Below are 19133 nucleotides of genomic sequence, written 5' to 3'. Positions count from 1 at the left end.
CGGCGATGTCAGAGACCGGCCCAAACCCCGTCGGCCTACTGGGAATTCCCCCGGTATCCCCGATGGCCAGTCCGCCCCTGCCCCGCCCCTTAGTTACGAGTCGTAACTAAGGGGCGGGGCAGGGGCGGACTGGCGGGAGTCGTAACTAAGGAGATCGTGACGTCGGTGAGAGAATGCTGGATGAAACTGGAACACAGCAGAGAATGTTGAGGTGTCATCTTGTGAAGGTCTGTCATTTGACAAATTGGCAGATGAACTTGCAAGCTTTTCAACCTCACTTCAGGCTTCCGGTGTCCGATGTCGGCTGCTGTGGTAATATACTCTCACCAAACTCCTGTTGTGTGAACCAGCAGCATATCTGACCTGTAACTTTGGATTCAGAATAGACTTTGACTGCTACCACTTTTCAAAATTTGGCTCACGATGTTTGGTGCCACTAGGAGGGATATATTGAAATATAGTATTTACAATCATACAGTTGTAAAATAATGAACTAACTGTGTAAAATGTTGGGATTTCCTCTAACCTCCTACATTAGGACAGAGTCTTTATGCTATCATTCACGCGCAGGTTTGTTTGGATCATATCTATTATCTGGCACCGGATTGCTGGACCTGCCGCTGTTGTGGCACATGTGCTAGTCAGCGTGAGTGTTCTCCCCGTGTCCGATGTAGTGTGATGGGGTAATATACCCTCACCAAACTCCTGTCGTGTGAACCAGTAGCATGTCTGACCTGTCACTTTGGATTCAGAATAGATTTAGTCCGTTTGCACTTTTCGTAATTTAGCTTGGTATGTTTGGTGCCACCATAATAATTTAAGGATTACCAAATCCCTCCTTGAATATCAAATTGTTAGCATTGATTCTTCACTGAGAGTTAAGTACAGTACAACGTAGAGAGCTTTGCTTATAGGAGGGATATATTGAAATATAGTATTTACAATCATACAGTTGTAAAATAATGAACTAACTGTGTAAAATGTTGGGATTTCCTCTAACCTCCTACATTAGGACAGAGTCTTTATGCTATCATTCACGCGCAGGTTTGTTTGGATCATATCTATTATCTGGCACCGGATTGCTGGACCTGCCGCTGTTGTGGCACATGTGCTAGTCAGCGTGAGTGTTCTCCCCGTGTCCGATGTAGTGTGATGGGGTAATATACCCTCACCAAACTCCTGTCGTGTGAACCAGTAGCATGTCTGACCTGTCACTTTGGATTCAGAATAGATTTTGTCCGTTTGCACTTTTCGTAATTTAGCTTGGTATGTTTGGTGCCACCATAATAATTTATGGATTACCAAATCCCTCCTTGAATATCAAATTTTTAGCATTGATTCTTCACTGAGAGTTAAGTACAGTACAACGTAGAGAGCTTTGCTTATAGGAGGGATATATTGAAATATAGTATTTACAATCATACAGTTGTAAAATAATGAACTAACTGTGTAAAATGTTGGGATTTCCTCTCACCTCCTACATTAGGACAGAGTCTTTATGCTATCATTCACGCGCAGGTTTGTTTGGATCATATCTATTATCTGGCACCGGATTGCTGGACCTGCCGCTGTTGTGGCACATGTGCTAGTCAGCGTGAGTGTTCTCCCCGTGTCCGATGTAGTGTGATGGGGTAATATACCCTCACCAAACTCCTGTCGTGTGAACCAGTAGCATGTCTGACCTGTCACTTTGGATTCAGAATAGATTTTGTCCGTTTGCACTTTTCGTAATTTAGCTTGGTATGTTTGGTGCCACCATAATAATTTATGGATTACCAAATCCCTCCTTGAATATCAAATTGTTAGCATTGATTCTTCACTGAGAGTTAAGTACAGTACAACGTAGAGAGCTTTGCTTATAGGAGGGATATATTGAAATATAGTATTTACAATCATACAGTTGTAAAATAATGAACTAACTGTGTAAAATGTTGGGATTTCCTCTCACCTCCTACATTAGGACAGAGTCTTTATGCTATCATTCACGCGCAGGTTTGTTTGGATCATATCTATTATCTGGCACCGGATTGCTGGACCTGCCGCTGTTGTGGCACATGTGCTAGTCAGCGTGAGTGTTCTCCCCGTGTCCGATGTAGTGTGATGGGGTAATATACCCTCACCAAACTCCTGTCGTGTGAACCAGTAGCATGTCTGACCTGTCACTTTGGATTCAGAATAGATTTTGTCCGTTTGCACTTTTCGTAATTTAGCTTGGTATGTTTGGTGCCACCATAATAATTTATGGATTACCAAATCCCTCCTTGAATATCAAATTGTTAGCATTGATTCTTCACTGAGAGTTAAGTACAGTACAACGTAGAGAGCTTTGCTTATAGGAGGGATATATTGAAATATAGTATTTACAATCATACAGTTGTAAAATAATGAACTAACTGTGTAAAATGTTGGGATTTCCTCTCACCTCCTACATTAGGACAGAGTCTTTATGCTATCATTCACGCGCAGGTTTGTTTGGATCATATCTATTATCTGGCACCGGATTGCTGGACCTGCCGCTGTTGTGGCACATGTGCTAGTCAGCGTGAGTGTTCTCCCCGTGTCCGATGTAGTGTGATGGGGTAATATACCCTCACCAAACTCCTGTCGTGTGAACCAGTAGCATGTCTGACCTGTCACTTTGGATTCAGAATAGATTTTGTCCGTTTGCACTTTTCGTAATTTAGCTTGGTATGTTTGGTGCCACCATAATAATTTAAGGATTACCAAATCCCTCCTTGAATATCAAATTGTTAGCATTGATTCTTCACTGAGAGTTAAGTACAGTACAACGTAGAGAGCTTTGCTTATAATTGAAGGATTACAAAATCCCTCCTTGAATATCAAATTGATAGCATTGATTATTTACTGAGCGTAAAGTACAGTAAAACTTAGAGAGCTTTGCTTAGAGGAGTGATATTTTGAAATATAGTATTTATAATCATACAGTTGTAAAATAATGAACTAACTGTGTAAAATGTTGGGATTTACTCTAACCTCCTACATTAGGACAGTGTTTTCATGCTGTCATTCACTCACTCTCTGTGCTTTCTCTCCTCACACGTTTCTATGGATCATTGTTATATCTGGACACTGGTCTTGCCTCTAACGTAGTTGTGACACATGCAAGAGTAACTTCCCTGGTTGCCCTGATCGTGACAGTGAGCGTGTACTGTCGGGGAGAGGCAGTCACGTATCTCCTGAGTGAGAGTCCTGAACGGTGACATGTCACTGTGTTGGGCTGCTGTTTCAGTAGTATCAAACAAGGGGATGGCCAGTCTTCAAATCATGTGCCAACATGCGTTTGGGTACTTCCGGTGTCCGATGTACGATGATGGGGTAATATACTCTCACCAAACTCCTGTCGTGTGAACCAGCAGCATATCTGACCTGTAACTTTGGATTCAGAATAGATTTTGTCCATTCGCACTTTTCTTAATTTGGCTTAGTATGTTTGGTGCCACTATAATAATTTAAGGATTACCAAATCCCTCCTTGAATATCAAATTGTTAGCATTGATTATTTACTGAGGGTCAAGTACAGTAAAACTTAGAGCTTTGCTCAGAGGAGTGATATTTTGAAAGAATTAATTTACAACTGTATGATTATAAATACTATCACTACCGGTATGTAAAGTTTGAGGATTTACTCTAACTTCCTACATTAGGACAGTCTTGTTATGCTCTCATTCACTCACTCATCTCTCTGGCTCTCGCTCTCTGGCTCCTACTCTATCAGCTGACAGTGGGCGATTTCGCCACGGCCTCCCTCAGCCAATCATATATTTCCTGTCAAACTTTAAAGACCTGTTCTCTTCTGTGCAGTCAGCTGTCATTTCAGTAGAAACCGATGTGACCCTCCTCCCCATTCATCATCACATCGGTGCTCAAGGTTTCTTCCACTGAGGGCAGTCCCACTCCACATGCCATCATCTCGATCTTCAGCCTGCCCCTACTGTCTTCAACAACTCCACAGAAGACACCTGGAAAGCTCTGAGGCAGGCCGCGGAAAAACCACTGGTCATAGCATCTGCACAGTCAGCATGCTGCGTCCGACGACAAAGCATGGCGCTGATGATAAGACAGGGGTACTCGAGGCCCGCGGGCTCCGGCCCGTGGGCTTTGAGTTTGACACCCCTGTCTTAAGAACTGCATTCTGGGAAGACTACGGAGTTACCCAGGTAGTAGCCCTGGCTTCTCGGAGCCAATGCTGACGGTGGGCGTTTGGACTATGGGGAAGACTCAGTCGTGCTCTTAAGCCCTGCATGGTGATAGGTGTCTCTTTGTGGGGCAAGCCAGCGCGGCCCGGAGGACTTGTTCCTCTGGAGCTTGAGTGGCTGCCGTCAGCAGAGTGTAAAGATGGTCGGCCAGTCTTCAATGCTACCAGGGGGCAGGAAGCCTGTGTGCCAGTCTGCCTCAGAGCTCACTTCAGGCTTCCGGTGTGTCCGATGTCGGCTGCTGTGGTAATATACTCTCACCAAACTCCTGTTGTGTGAACCAGCAGCATATCTGACCTGTAACTTTGGATTCAGAATAGATTTTGTCCGTTAGCACTTTTCGGAATTTGGCTTAGTATGTTTGATGCCACTATAATAATTTAAGGATTACCAAATCCCTCCTTGAATATCAAATTGTTAGCATTGATTATTTACTGAGGGTCAAGTACAGTAAAACTTAGAGAGCTTTGCATAGAGGAGGGATATTTTGAAATATAGTATTTATAATCATACAGTTGTAAAATAATTCACAAACTGTGTAAAATGTTGCTCACAAGTTTCTATGGATCATTGTTATATCTGGACACTGGTCTTGCCTCTAACGTAGTTGTGACACATGCAAGAGTAACTTCCCTGGTTGCCCTGATCGTGACAGTGAGCGTGTACTGTCGGGGAGAGGCAGTCACGTATCTCCTGAGTGAGAGTCCTGAACGGTGACATGTCACTGTGTTGGGCTGCTGTTTCAGTAGTATCAAACAAGGGGATGGCCAGTCTTCAAATCATGTGCCAACATGCGTTTGGGTACTTCCGGTGTCCGATGTACGATGATGGGGTAATATACTCTCACCAAACTCCTGTCGTGTGAACCAGCAGCATATCTGACCTGTAACTTTGGATTCAGAATAGATTTTGTCCATTCGCACTTTTCTTAATTTGGCTTAGTATGTTTGGTGCCACTATAATCATTTAAGGATTACCAAATCCCTCCTTGAATATCAAATTGTTAGCATTGATTTTTTACTGAGGGTCAAGTACAGTAAAACTTAGAGCTTTGCTCAGAGGAGTGATATTTTGAAAGAATTAATTTACAACTGTATGATTATAAATACTATCACTACCGGTATGTAAAGTTTGAGGATTTACTCTAACTTCCTACATTAGGACAGTCTTGTTATGCTCTCATTCACTCACTCATCTCTCTGGCTCTCGCTCTCTGGCTCCTACTCTATCAGCTGACAGTGGGCGATTTCGCCACGGCCTCCCTCAGCCAATCATATATTTCCTGTCAAACTTTAAAGACCTGTTCTCTTCTGTGCAGTCAGCTGTCATTTCAGTAGAAACCGATGTGACCCTCCTCCCCATTCATCATCACATCGGTGCTCAAGGTTTCTTCCACTGAGGGCAGTCCCACTCCACATGCCATCATCTCGATCTTCAGCCTGCCCCTACTGTCTTCAACAACTCCACAGAAGACACCTGGAAAGCTCTGAGGCAGGCCGCGGAAAAACCACTGGTCATAGCATCTGCACAGTCAGCATGCTGCGTCCGACGACAAAGCATGGCGCTGATGATAAGACAGGGGTACTCGAGGCCCGCGGGCTCCGGCCCGTGGGCTTTGAGTTTGACACCCCTGTCTTAAGAACTGCATTCTGGGAAGACTACGGAGTTACCCAGGTAGTAGCCCTGGCTTCTCGGAGCCAATGCTGACGGTGGGCGTTTGGACTATGGGGAAGACTCAGTCGTGCTCTTAAGCCCTGCATGGTGATAGGTGTCTCTTTGTGGGGCAAGCCAGCGCGGCCCGGAGGACTTGTTCCTCTGGAGCTTGAGTGGCTGGCGTCAGCAGAGTGTAAAGATGGTCGGCCAGTCTTCAATGCTACCAGGGGGCAGGAAGCCTGTGTGCCAGTCTGCCTCAGAGCTCACTTCAGGCTTCCGGTGTGTCCGATGTCGGCTGCTGTGGTAATATACTCTCACCAAACTCCTGTTGTGTGAACCAGCAGCATATCTGACCTGTAACTTTGGATTCAGAATAGATTTTGTCCGTTAGCACTTTTCGGAATTTGGCTTAGTATGTTTGATGCCACTATAATAATTTAAGGATTACCAAATCCCTCCTTGAATATCAAATTGTTAGCATTGATTATTTACTGAGGGTCAAGTACAGTAAAACTTAGAGAGCTTTGCAAAGAGGAGGGATATTTTGAAATATAGTATTTATAATCATACAGTTGTAAAATAATTCACAAACTGTGTAAAATGTTGCTCACAAGTTTCTATGGATCATTGTTATATCTGGACACTGGTCTTGCCTCTAACGTAGTTGTGACACATGCAAGAGTAACTTCCCTGGTTGCCCTGATCGTGACAGTGAGCGTGTACTGTCGGGGAGAGGCAGTCACGTATCTCCTGAGTGAGAGTCCTGAACGGTGACATGTCACTGTGTTGGGCTGCTGTTTCAGTAGTATCAAACAAGGGGATGGCCAGTCTTCAAATCATGTGCCAACATGCGTTTGGGTACTTCCGGTGTCCGATGTACGATGATGGGGTAATATACTCTCACCAAACTCCTGTCGTGTGAACCAGCAGAATATCTGACCTGTAACTTTGGATTCAGAATAGATTTTGTCCATTCGCACTTTTCTTAATTTGGCTTAGTATGTTTGGTGCCACTATAATCATTTAAGGATTACCAAATCCCTCCTTGAATATCAAATTGTTAGCATTGATTTTTTACTGAGGGTCAAGTACAGTAAAACTTAGAGCTTTGCTCAGAGGAGTGATATTTTGAAAGAATTAATTTACAACTGTATGATTATAAATACTATCACTACCGGTATGTAAAGTTTGAGGATTTACTCTAACTTCCTACATTAGGACAGTCTTGTTATGCTCTCATTCACTCACTCATCTCTCTGGCTCTCGCTCTCTGGCTCCTACTCTATCAGCTGACAGTGGGCGATTTCGCCACGGCCTCCCTCAGCCAATCATATATTTCCTGTCAAACTTTAAAGACCTGTTCTCTTCTGTGCAGTCAGCTGTCATTTCAGTAGAAACCGATGTGACCCTCCTCCCCATTCATCATCACATCGGTGCTCAAGGTTTCTTCCACTGAGGGCAGTCCCACTCCACATGCCATCATCTAGATCTTCAGCCTGCCCCTACTGTCTTCAACAACTCCACAGAAGACACCTGGAAAGCTCTGAGGCAGGCCGCGGAAAAACCACTGGTCATAGCATCTGCACAGTCAGCATGCTGCGTCCGACGACAAAGCATGGCGCTGATGATAAGACAGGGGTACTCGAGGCCCGCGGGCTCCGGCCCGTGGGCTTTGAGTTTGACACCCCTGTCTTAAGAACTGCATTCTGGGAAGACTACGGAGTTACCCAGGTAGTAGCCCTGGCTTCTCGGAGCCAATGCTGACGGTGGGCGTTTGGACTATGGGGAAGACTCAGTCGTGCTCTTAAGCCCTGCATGGTGATAGGTGTCTCTTTGTGGGGCAAGCCAGCGCGGCCCGGAGGACTTGTTCCTCTGGAGCTTGAGTGGCTGCCGTCAGCAGAGTGTAAAGATGGTCGGCCAGTCTTCAATGCTACCAGGGGGCAGGAAGCCTGTGTGCCAGTCTGCCTCAGAGCTCACTTCAGGCTTCCGGTGTGTCCGATGTCGGCTGCTGTGGTAATATACTCTCACCAAACTCCTGTTGTGTGAACCAGCAGCATATCTGACCTGTAACTTTGGATTCAGAATAGATTTTGTCCGTTAGCACTTTTCGGAATTTGGCTTAGTATGTTTGATGCCACTATAATAATTTAAGGATTACCAAATCCCTCCTTGAATATCAAATTGTTAGCATTGATTATTTACTGAGGGTCAAGTACAGTAAAACTTAGAGAGCTTTGCATAGAGGAGGGATATTTTGAAATATAGTATTTATAATCATACAGTTGTAAAATAATTCACAAACTGTGTAAAATGTTGCTCACAAGTTTCTATGGATCATTGTTATATCTGGACACTGGTCTTGCCTCTAACGTAGTTGTGACACATGCAAGAGTAACTTCCCTGGTTGCCCTGATCGTGACAGTGAGCGTGTACTGTCGGGGAGAGGCAGTCACGTATCTCCTGAGTGAGAGTCCTGAACGGTGACATGTCACTGTGTTGGGCTGCTGTTTCAGTAGTATCAAACAAGGGGATGGCCAGTCTTCAAATCATGTGCCAACATGCGTTTGGGTACTTCCGGTGTCCGATGTACGATGATGGGGTAATATACTCTCACCAAACTCCTGTCGTGTGAACCAGCAGAATATCTGACCTGTAACTTTGGATTCAGAATAGATTTTGTCCATTCGCACTTTTCTTAATTTGGCTTAGTATGTTTGGTGCCACTATAATCATTTAAGGATTACCAAATCCCTCCTTGAATATCAAATTGTTAGCATTGATTTTTTACTGAGGGTCAAGTACAGTAAAACTTAGAGCTTTGCTCAGAGGAGTGATATTTTGAAAGAATTAATTTACAACTGTATGATTATAAATACTATCACTACCGGTATGTAAAGTTTGAGGATTTACTCTAACTTCCTACATTAGGACAGTCTTGTTATGCTCTCATTCACTCACTCATCTCTCTGGCTCTCGCTCTCTGGCTCCTACTCTATCAGCTGACAGTGGGCGATTTCGCCACGGCCTCCCTCAGCCAATCATATATTTCCTGTCAAACTTTAAAGACCTGTTCTCTTCTGTGCAGTCAGCTGTCATTTCAGTAGAAACCGATGTGACCCTCCTCCCCATTCATCATCACATCGGTGCTCAAGGTTTCTTCCACTGAGGGCAGTCCCACTCCACATGCCATCATCTCGATCTTCAGCCTGCCCCTACTGTCTTCAACAACTCCACAGAAGACACCTGGAAAGCTCTGAGGCAGGCCGCGGAAAAACCACTGGTCATAGCATCTGCACAGTCAGCATGCTGCGTCCGACGACAAAGCATGGCGCTGATGATAAGACAGGGGTACTCGAGGCCCGCGGGCTCCGGCCCGTGGGCTTTGAGTTTGACACCCCTGTCTTAAGAACTGCATTCTGGGAAGACTACGGAGTTACCCAGGTAGTAGCCCTGGCTTCTCGGAGCCAATGCTGACGGTGGGCGTTTGGACTATGGGGAAGACTCAGTCGTGCTCTTAAGCCCTGCATGGTGATAGGTGTCTCTTTGTGGGGCAAGCCAGCGCGGCCCGGAGGACTTGTTCCTCTGGAGCTTGAGTGGCTGCCGTCAGCAGAGTGTAAAGATGGTTGGCCAGTCTTCAATGCTACCAGGGGGCAGGAAGCCTGTGTGCCAGTCTGCCTCAGAGCTCACTTCAGGCTTCCGGTGTGTCCGATGTCGGCTGCTGTGGTAATATACTCTCACCAAACTCCTGTTGTGTGAACCAGCAGCATATCTGACCTGTAACTTTGGATTCAGAATAGATTTTGTCCGTTAGCACTTTTCGGAATTTGGCTTAGTATGTTTGATGCCACTATAATAATTTAAGGATTACCAAATCCCTCCTTGAATATCAAATTGTTAGCATTGATTATTTACTGAGGGTCAAGTACAGTAAAACTTAGAGAGCTTTGCATAGAGGAGGGATATTTTGAAATATAGTATTTATAATCATACAGTTGTAAAATAATTCACAAACTGTGTAAAATGTTGCTCACAAGTTTCTATGGATCATTGTTATATCTGGACACTGGTCTTGCCTCTAACGTAGTTGTGACACATGCAAGAGTAACTTCCCTGGTTGCCCTGATCGTGACAGTGAGCGTGTACTGTCGGGGAGAGGCAGTCACGTATCTCCTGAGTGAGAGTCCTGAACGGTGACATGTCACTGTGTTGGGCTGCTGTTTCAGTAGTATCAAACAAGGGGATGGCCAGTCTTCAAATCATGTGCCAACATGCGTTTGGGTACTTCCGGTGTCCGATGTACGATGATGGGGTAATATACTCTCACCAAACTCCTGTCGTGTGAACCAGCAGCATATCTGACCTGTAACTTTGGATTCAGAATAGATTTTGTCCATTCGCACTTTTCTTAATTTGGCTTAGTATGTTTGGTGCCACTATAATCATTTAAGGATTACCAAATCCCTCCTTGAATATCAAATTGTTAGCATTGATTTTTTACTGAGGGTCAAGTACAGTAAAACTTAGAGCTTTGCTCAGAGGAGTGATATTTTGAAAGAATTAATTTACAACTGTATGATTATAAATACTATCACTACCGGTATGTAAAGTTTGAGGATTTACTCTAACTTCCTACATTAGGACAGTCTTGTTATGCTCTCATTCACTCACTCATCTCTCTGGCTCTCGCTCTCTGGCTCCTACTCTATCAGCTGACAGTGGGCGATTTCGCCACGGCCTCCCTCAGCCAATCATATATTTCCTGTCAAACTTTAAAGACCTGTTCTCTTCTGTGCAGTCAGCTGTCATTTCAGTAGAAACCGATGTGACCCTCCTCCCCATTCATCATCACATCGGTGCTCAAGGTTTCTTCCACTGAGGGCAGTCCCACTCCACATGCCATCATCTAGATCTTCAGCCTGCCCCTACTGTCTTCAACAACTCCACAGAAGACACCTGGAAAGCTCTGAGGCAGGCCGCGGAAAAACCACTGGTCATAGCATCTGCACAGTCAGCATGCTGCGTCCGACGACAAAGCATGGCGCTGATGATAAGACAGGGGTACTCGAGGCCCGCGGGCTCCGGCCCGTGGGCTTTGAGTTTGACACCCCTGTCTTAAGAACTGCATTCTGGGAAGACTACGGAGTTACCCAGGTAGTAGCCCTGGCTTCTCGGAGCCAATGCTGACGGTGGGCGTTTGGACTATGGGGAAGACTCAGTCGTGCTCTTAAGCCCTGCATGGTGATAGGTGTCTCTTTGTGGGGCAAGCCAGCGCGGCCCGGAGGACTTGTTCCTCTGGAGCTTGAGTGGCTGCCGTCAGCAGAGTGTAAAGATGGTCGGCCAGTCTTCAATGCTACCAGGGGGCAGGAAGCCTGTGTGCCAGTCTGCCTCAGAGCTCACTTCAGGCTTCCGGTGTGTCCGATGTCGGCTGCTGTGGTAATATACTCTCACCAAACTCCTGTTGTGTGAACCAGCAGCATATCTGACCTGTAACTTTGGATTCAGAATAGATTTTGTCCGTTAGCACTTTTCGGAATTTGGCTTAGTATGTTTGATGCCACTATAATAATTTAAGGATTACCAAATCCCTCCTTGAATATCAAATTGTTAGCATTGATTATTTACTGAGGGTCAAGTACAGTAAAACTTAGAGAGCTTTGCATAGAGGAGGGATATTTTGAAATATAGTATTTATAATCATACAGTTGTAAAATAATTCACAAACTGTGTAAAATGTTGCTCACAAGTTTCTATGGATCATTGTTATATCTGGACACTGGTCTTGCCTCTAACGTAGTTGTGACACATGCAAGAGTAACTTCCCTGGTTGCCCTGATCGTGACAGTGAGCGTGTACTGTCGGGGAGAGGCAGTCACGTATCTCCTGAGTGAGAGTCCTGAACGGTGACATGTCACTGTGTTGGGCTGCTGTTTCAGTAGTATCAAACAAGGGGATGGCCAGTCTTCAAATCATGTGCCAACATGCGTTTGGGTACTTCCGGTGTCCGATGTACGATGATGGGGTAATATACTCTCACCAAACTCCTGTCGTGTGAACCAGCAGAATATCTGACCTGTAACTTTGGATTCAGAATAGATTTTGTCCATTCGCACTTTTCTTAATTTGGCTTAGTATGTTTGGTGCCACTATAATCATTTAAGGATTACCAAATCCCTCCTTGAATATCAAATTGTTAGCATTGATTTTTTACTGAGGGTCAAGTACAGTAAAACTTAGAGCTTTGCTCAGAGGAGTGATATTTTGAAAGAATTAATTTACAACTGTATGATTATAAATACTATCACTACCGGTATGTAAAGTTTGAGGATTTACTCTAACTTCCTACATTAGGACAGTCTTGTTATGCTCTCATTCACTCACTCATCTCTCTGGCTCTCGCTCTCTGGCTCCTACTCTATCAGCTGACAGTGGGCGATTTCGCCACGGCCTCCCTCAGCCAATCATATATTTCCTGTCAAACTTTAAAGACCTGTTCTCTTCTGTGCAGTCAGCTGTCATTTCAGTAGAAACTGATGTGACCCTCCTCCCCATTCATCATCACATCGGTGCTCAAGGTTTCTTCCACTGAGGGCAGTCCCACTCCACATGCCATCATCTAGATCTTCAGCCTGCCCCTACTGTCTTCAACAACTCCACAGAAGACACCTGGAAAGCTCTGAGGCAGGCCGCGGAAAAACCACTGGTCATAGCATCTGCACAGTCAGCATGCTGCGTCCGACGACAAAGCATGGCGCTGATGATAAGACAGGGGTACTCGAGGCCCGCGGGCTCCGGCCCGTGGGCTTTGAGTTTGACACCCCTGTCTTAAGAACTGCATTCTGGGAAGACTACGGAGTTACCCAGGTAGTAGCCCTGGCTTCTCGGAGCCAATGCTGACGGTGGGCGTTTGGACTATGGGGAAGACTCAGTCGTGCTCTTAAGCCCTGCATGGTGATAGGTGTCTCTTTGTGGGGCAAGCCAGCGCGGCCCGGAGGACTTGTTCCTCTGGAGCTTGAGTGGCTGCCGTCAGCAGAGTGTAAAGATGGTCGGCCAGTCTTCAATGCTACCAGGGGGCAGGAAGCCTGTGTGCCAGTCTGCCTCAGAGCTCACTTCAGGCTTCCGGTGTGTCCGATGTCGGCTGCTGTGGTAATATACTCTCACCAAACTCCTGTTGTGTGAATGTAAGAAATTTGAGTAAAAAACTGTAGTTAGTAGATATAATAAAAGTGTCTAATAATTCATAATTAATAATTCATAGTTAGTCATAATCATAAGGGTTTTGAGAATGCATAATTAAGATAAACATAAGCATAAACAAACATGCAGAAGCATGAAACATCTGCCAAGTTGCAGAAGTATAAACTTTTATTTTGAAGGATTATTATAGATGGGATTAAAACGTAACTGACAGTCATTGAATGTGATAGTAAACACAGGGCCAGACAAGTGAATACGCACCTGGAAGTTAGCCAATAGCAATTGAGATAGACGGAAGGGGAGGTGTGTCAAACAGGGGTGGGAGGGGTAATTCAAAGTCTTTTTCCTCGCTCTGTCTCACCTGGAGGCTCCCGGACGACAGATGTGGTTAACCGGAGGAGCCGAGCGAGGTTTTTTGCAAATGGGGTTTTATTGTTTTAATATGTCATAGGAGTGTACACTCCATGTATAACTGTAATCGTGCTTACATCAGTGGAATTAAATTCCTTATAATTGTAAACCAGTTTTGGTAGCGTTATTATTGCAGCGTGTGTGTCGACGGCACAAGCCGGCCACATGGCTGGCTCCGGCCTCCCCTTTGTTATGAGGTAAAAATTCTTCCATAACAAATTTGGCGAACCCCAGATGGGACAGTCTTGCCGGCCTCGCTGTGTGTGCTGACGGCGGCATTAGTCAAGCAGACAATCCTGGGCCCACAATATCGGTCGGCAGAGCCGTTTCATGAAATCTGTGAGTTAGCTATTAGGAACCTTAGGGGAATCTCTGCTTGGCTAAGCGCTGCTAACGGCTAACGCTACGTTGCCGGTGGCCATGTTCCACGAGGGAGGCCTCGTTCCACTGAGGTAATGATTTGCAGTCTGAAGTATACTAGCAGGGTGAGCAGAGGGGACTAGTTCAGTGAATACTGAGATTCAGAGCGTTTGGTAAACTGCGAGGACTGGGAGCGCTGAATCGATAAGCGTTGATGGGCGGCAGCCCTGATAGGCCGAACTGCGTGTTCTTTGGGAGTGGCGGACCAACACTGCTCGGTATAGGTAAGAGCCCGATGTCCGCGGATTACCTCGCCGGCCTTACCTAGAGTTTGAGTTTTGGATGGTGTGGTTCAAAATGGAATAAAGACACTGACAAGAAGGAGCTGGTGAGCCAGGACAGCTTCGGTAGCTTTGGAAGCAACCAGGCACTGCTGCCGGGAATCGAGTCTGCAAAAGGTAAGATTGCCGCGGGGTGCTGGGAGGCTTTTGAATGCAAGATATTAAAGGACGTTCGGGTGGGTAAAAGATAAATAAGTCCGGTAACAATTGTGTCTTGTCATGTGCGTGGTTGCCGTGTTGGCGATACGATTGTGAGAACACACTGGGTGAAGGGTTATATACGACGATCGTAGGGTCTGGTTAAACCAGAGGGTTTAAGGAAAAAAACCGGACGATAAGTCCGATAATACGTGTGACTAGTCTGTGTTTTAGCAGCGTGGAAATACGTTTAAAATGATGACTAAATAAGTCCAATAATACGTGTGACTAGTCTGTGTTTTAGCAGCGTGGAAATACGTTTAAAATGATTGATATTGCATGACCGCGCTGTGAGGAGCTAACGCTAGCTACGTGTAGCTCCGGCGTTGCGGCACGCTGTATGTAAAATAAGTGCTTATACAATAAAATAACGGCTGGATTGAGAGAGGAGACAGAAGGCGTATGAGTGGAATTAAAGTGTGGGATTTTGGTGATACTTGTGTGTGCGTACGCTTTATCAGAAGCTCCGTTTTTTCGTTAGCATTGCGGATAGCATATCTGAAAAAAAAAAAGCCGGTTTCATGACAACTTCCGGTTTGGCGCAGAACAACTTCCGGTTCGGCGCAGACGGCAAGGCAAGTTTATTTATATAGCACATTTCAAAGTGCTTCACATAAAACCATTAAAAGCATCAAAACATAAGGCAAAAGAAAAGGAGATTTAAAAACAATTAAACAGAAGAAGGACTAACTGCAGGTAACCGTAAAGAAGTGTTTAGAATCTGAATTTTCAGAGATTCATTGTCTAAGAGCTGTGAGCTCATATCCTGACCTTAGTTTTAATTAAGCATTATAACTTTAGTCGTTGACTTTGGTTTTAGTTCAGCATTTTAACAAAGATTAATGGTTTCAGTTGTGTTTCTTCAATTCTTGAACTTAATTGTGACTCAGTATTGTGCAGACCAGAGTGTAAGTGCAGTTCAACAGTTTGACTTACATTGGTATTTCTGATTGAATATCTTTGAACACAGTTATTGATTTTTAAAGTTGAATTTAATATTTAATTGATTAATTATTCATTGTTTTTTAATTTCATTTTACTTCCAATTTTAAACCTTTCGAATTCTGATTTGGAACTGGATTGTGATTGTGATTCTGATTTAGATGTTGAGTTTGATTTCGGAATTCCAGCTTCAATTTTGGATTCGAGATTCCTTCACATATCCAGTATTGACTAATTTTGGTACATTTACTATTTTACATAGTTCCTAAGAATCAATTTTGACACGGACGGCGCAACATATTTGAGAGATCGTTGACCTCTCTTACACTACAGACGTATGCTAACATTTACTGCTGAACTTTTGGCAGTTCTGTGTTTGTTTTAGTCAAGGTGCATGGTTGAGTGGGTCCAGATCTGGGAAGTGGAGCAGCGGATCCCAGTTTTGGAGTCAGCGGCCACACACCATACAGCACAGAGGGTGAGTTGACTTTGGCTTCAATGACAAGTGTGTACATTTAACACACACATTAGAAACTAGACAAACACCACGCACACCCACATAACACATGCGATTGAAGGATTTAGAAAGTTACAGCAAGTTACGTTAACTATTATGCTAAAGTGTTTAGAATGTCACATGCAGGCTGATTCACTGCACAGCACATTTAGAGCATTTATTGGACAAAATATACTGCTGCTGTCTCTGTTTCTCTGTTCCCCCACAATCTGAGTTGTCAAGGGGGGAGATTCCACACTCGGACTCACTTTACTGACTACAGGAACAACGCAGTTCCGGGCACCTGTGTACAGAATAAAGGGGGGACATGGACGTGGAGACTCCAGGGGGCTGCCAGGACGAAGCAGGTCAAATGGGGTGCAGAGGAAAAAAGATAAAACGGGAGTGGAAGATGGGGAGTGGTGAGTATAAGACAGACGGTTATGTGTTCCCAAAACCCAGAAACAGACAGAGAGCAGCCACAAGTGATGATGACACCCTTGACGACACTGATGAGGACAGAAGAGAAGAGGTAAGTGGAGCAGCCGGAGGTTGTCCACTTCCCAGACGGTTCAACAGGAAAAGGAAGGCACCAGAACGCTGTCGAGAACGTCTTTATCCTGTAAAAGGTGAGATGCCACCATTAGCCCAGACCCAACAGTACCCCTTGCTGGTGAAATACAACGGACAAGCGGAGTATGTGCCATGGGGACATCGAGACATGGACACACTGGAGAAGGCACTGCCACCGCTGGGAGGAGGAGCCAGCCCTTGGATCCGTCTCTTTGAAAAACTCACGGCAGCGGATAAATTGGCACTGGGAGACATACGGGCCATGATTATCCGCACAGAGGGGACAATTAAGTTAAATGCCCTAGAAGCAGGAACGGGAACGGCCCGCAGAGTGGACCAGACCCCATTCGACAACTTCCGAGGAATCTACTGGGAAACTATGAGAAGCATCTGGCCCACGAAGCCAAACATGACTTCCCTCAGTGGATTGAAGCTAAAACCAGAAGAAGAGCTGCATCGGTATCTAAAAAGAGCTGAAGAAGAGTGGCATGAGGCCACAGGGGGGAGACATGACGGCAATGAAGCCACCACTGTAGTATGGCGACACACTGTGCAGAAGGGCCTGCCCCTACCAGTACAGACAGCGCTGGGAGGAGTGGTAGGCTTGAGCAACATGGAAGATGCCATGTGGAGGGAACACCTAACTCACTACAACCAGAGACATCTAACTGAGGAGACAAGAGGACAGGAAGATCTGGAGAGAATGACGCGGCGGCTGCTGAAACTTCAAATAGCGGCGGCCGACAGAGAAATAACTAGAAAACATCTGGCCAAGAAACAGATGGCCGTAGCCAAGGCTCAGGCCCCACAACAGCCCCAATATCCAGCTGCACCCCCGACCTCATACCAACCAAATCCAGCAGTACCAGCCCACACAGTGGTGTACTACCAACCTCCACCACATTACAGAGGCAGAGGACGTGCACGAGCATCTAACAGAGGGAGAGGTAACTACAGAGGAGGTTATGAAAGACCTGTAGGTAGAGGGAAGTGCTACGTATGTGGGAGAGAGGGTCATTGGGTGAGGGATTGTCCACATAAAAGGAGAGGAAGACAGATCAGTGCACCACCACAACATGCTCCGTTCCCACCACAACATCAGCAGTACCTACGACCAGGTCCAGCTGGACCTCCTCCCATGAGACATCAACAGATGCCCATGCTGTCACCAGGACCATGGGGAGGTTCAATGTATAGCCAAGATACATAGATGGTTGCCATGTGATCCCTTACAGCAGAGATATCGAGGTGAAGGGGGGATATGGTAAGGTGTCAAACATTTATGGTAAGGTGTCAAACATTTTTTGTAGATCCACATTTAGAATAGTTCTCAGTAAAGGTGCTACTCACAATTTTTGAGATTTAATAACGTCATGATAAACCACAACTAGACTTGCTAACTCTAGAAATTGAGAAATATACGGGAGCTCTAACTAACATGAGCCGAGTGTTGTTTCCTCAGGTGACAAACGCAGAAGCAGCAGCTGACGAAAGGAAGCAGGCTGATGTGTCACCAGGCAGTCTGGTGTGGATAAAAGTCCACAAACGCAAGTGGAGTGAACCAAGGTGAAAGGTAAAACTAGAGCTACTTGACACCACCTCACTCACTGTGCAGCAGCGAAGGTAACGAGTGTGACACTCGCAGAGACAGGAGTGAACATCAGACAGGAAAATTTGAAGCCAAAGACACCTCAAAAGAGGGGTTAGACAGTACTGAAGATGACGTTTCCCCCACAGTTTAAGCGAGGGCGTCCAGTAGGAGACTCTAGGGTCAGTGGGTTATGGAAGTCTGTATTTATTTTATTCCTGAGTTCTTAGTTCTTAGTATGTGAAATTAACCACAGACAGGAACCAGATCACATGCATGACTACATCAGGATTCGACATTTAGCCTCAGTAGCTAATCAAACCGATCTTAGACCACGTAGAGAGGCTTCTCTGACGACACTCACCTATGAAAATGTAACTCTCACTCTTATGTTCAAAGAAGGTACAACATCAACGGTCCAGTTCGACTTCTGTGAAGAAGTTTCCAGTCCCAAGTATGAACACGCCTGCGGGTGGATGACCAAAACCGTGTGCATCATAACTGACGAGTGTGGGCCTGCCACACATAAGTATGGGAAGCTGTTATCATATTATGCCTGTGATGTGTACAAAGGGGGTGGGTAGATGTAATCCTTTAAGACTTACCTAAATTGACTGACGGAGGACTTTACGTAGTACAGGGAAAGGCTACTGATAGTCCTGCCCCACAAGGGCTCATTAGGATTATTGTTAAGCCTGTAAAAAGACCAAGTTCGACATACGACTGACGCAGAGAATGAGGTAAGGGGTGGAAACTGGAATGGCAGATGGGAATTTATGGTGGGTACAATATACGGCTTCAAGTCAGTAGTACAGATTGTATTGTGTGTTCAGGACCGAGCAACCCCTAGCAACACCAGTTCCTTCAAGATTCAGACTCATAAGTCCTGAATTTAGTTATATTTTAACTCTGTTTACTGATGACACGTTGCCCCTCCATCACACTTGTCAGAGGCTACACTGGCATTACCCACCTGTATAATATAATACCCCACCTCTGTTCAAGGTTACAGAGGGTCCATTTGATTGTATAGCCTCAGATACAGCTATGGGGCCCAATGTAGGCAGTATTATTGAAGCAAATTGTAGCAACAGTCACAACGCTAGCGACTATCTATATAACAGTGTGTTAAGACAGACAGCACCTAGAGCTGATTTATGGTG

This window comes from Melanostigma gelatinosum, assembly GCF_949748355.1.
Source record: "Melanostigma gelatinosum genome assembly, contig: SUPER_4_unloc_1, whole genome shotgun sequence".
NCBI classification, from domain to species: domain Eukaryota; kingdom Metazoa; phylum Chordata; class Actinopteri; order Perciformes; family Zoarcidae; genus Melanostigma; species Melanostigma gelatinosum.
This window is presented reverse-complemented; position numbering follows the sequence as displayed.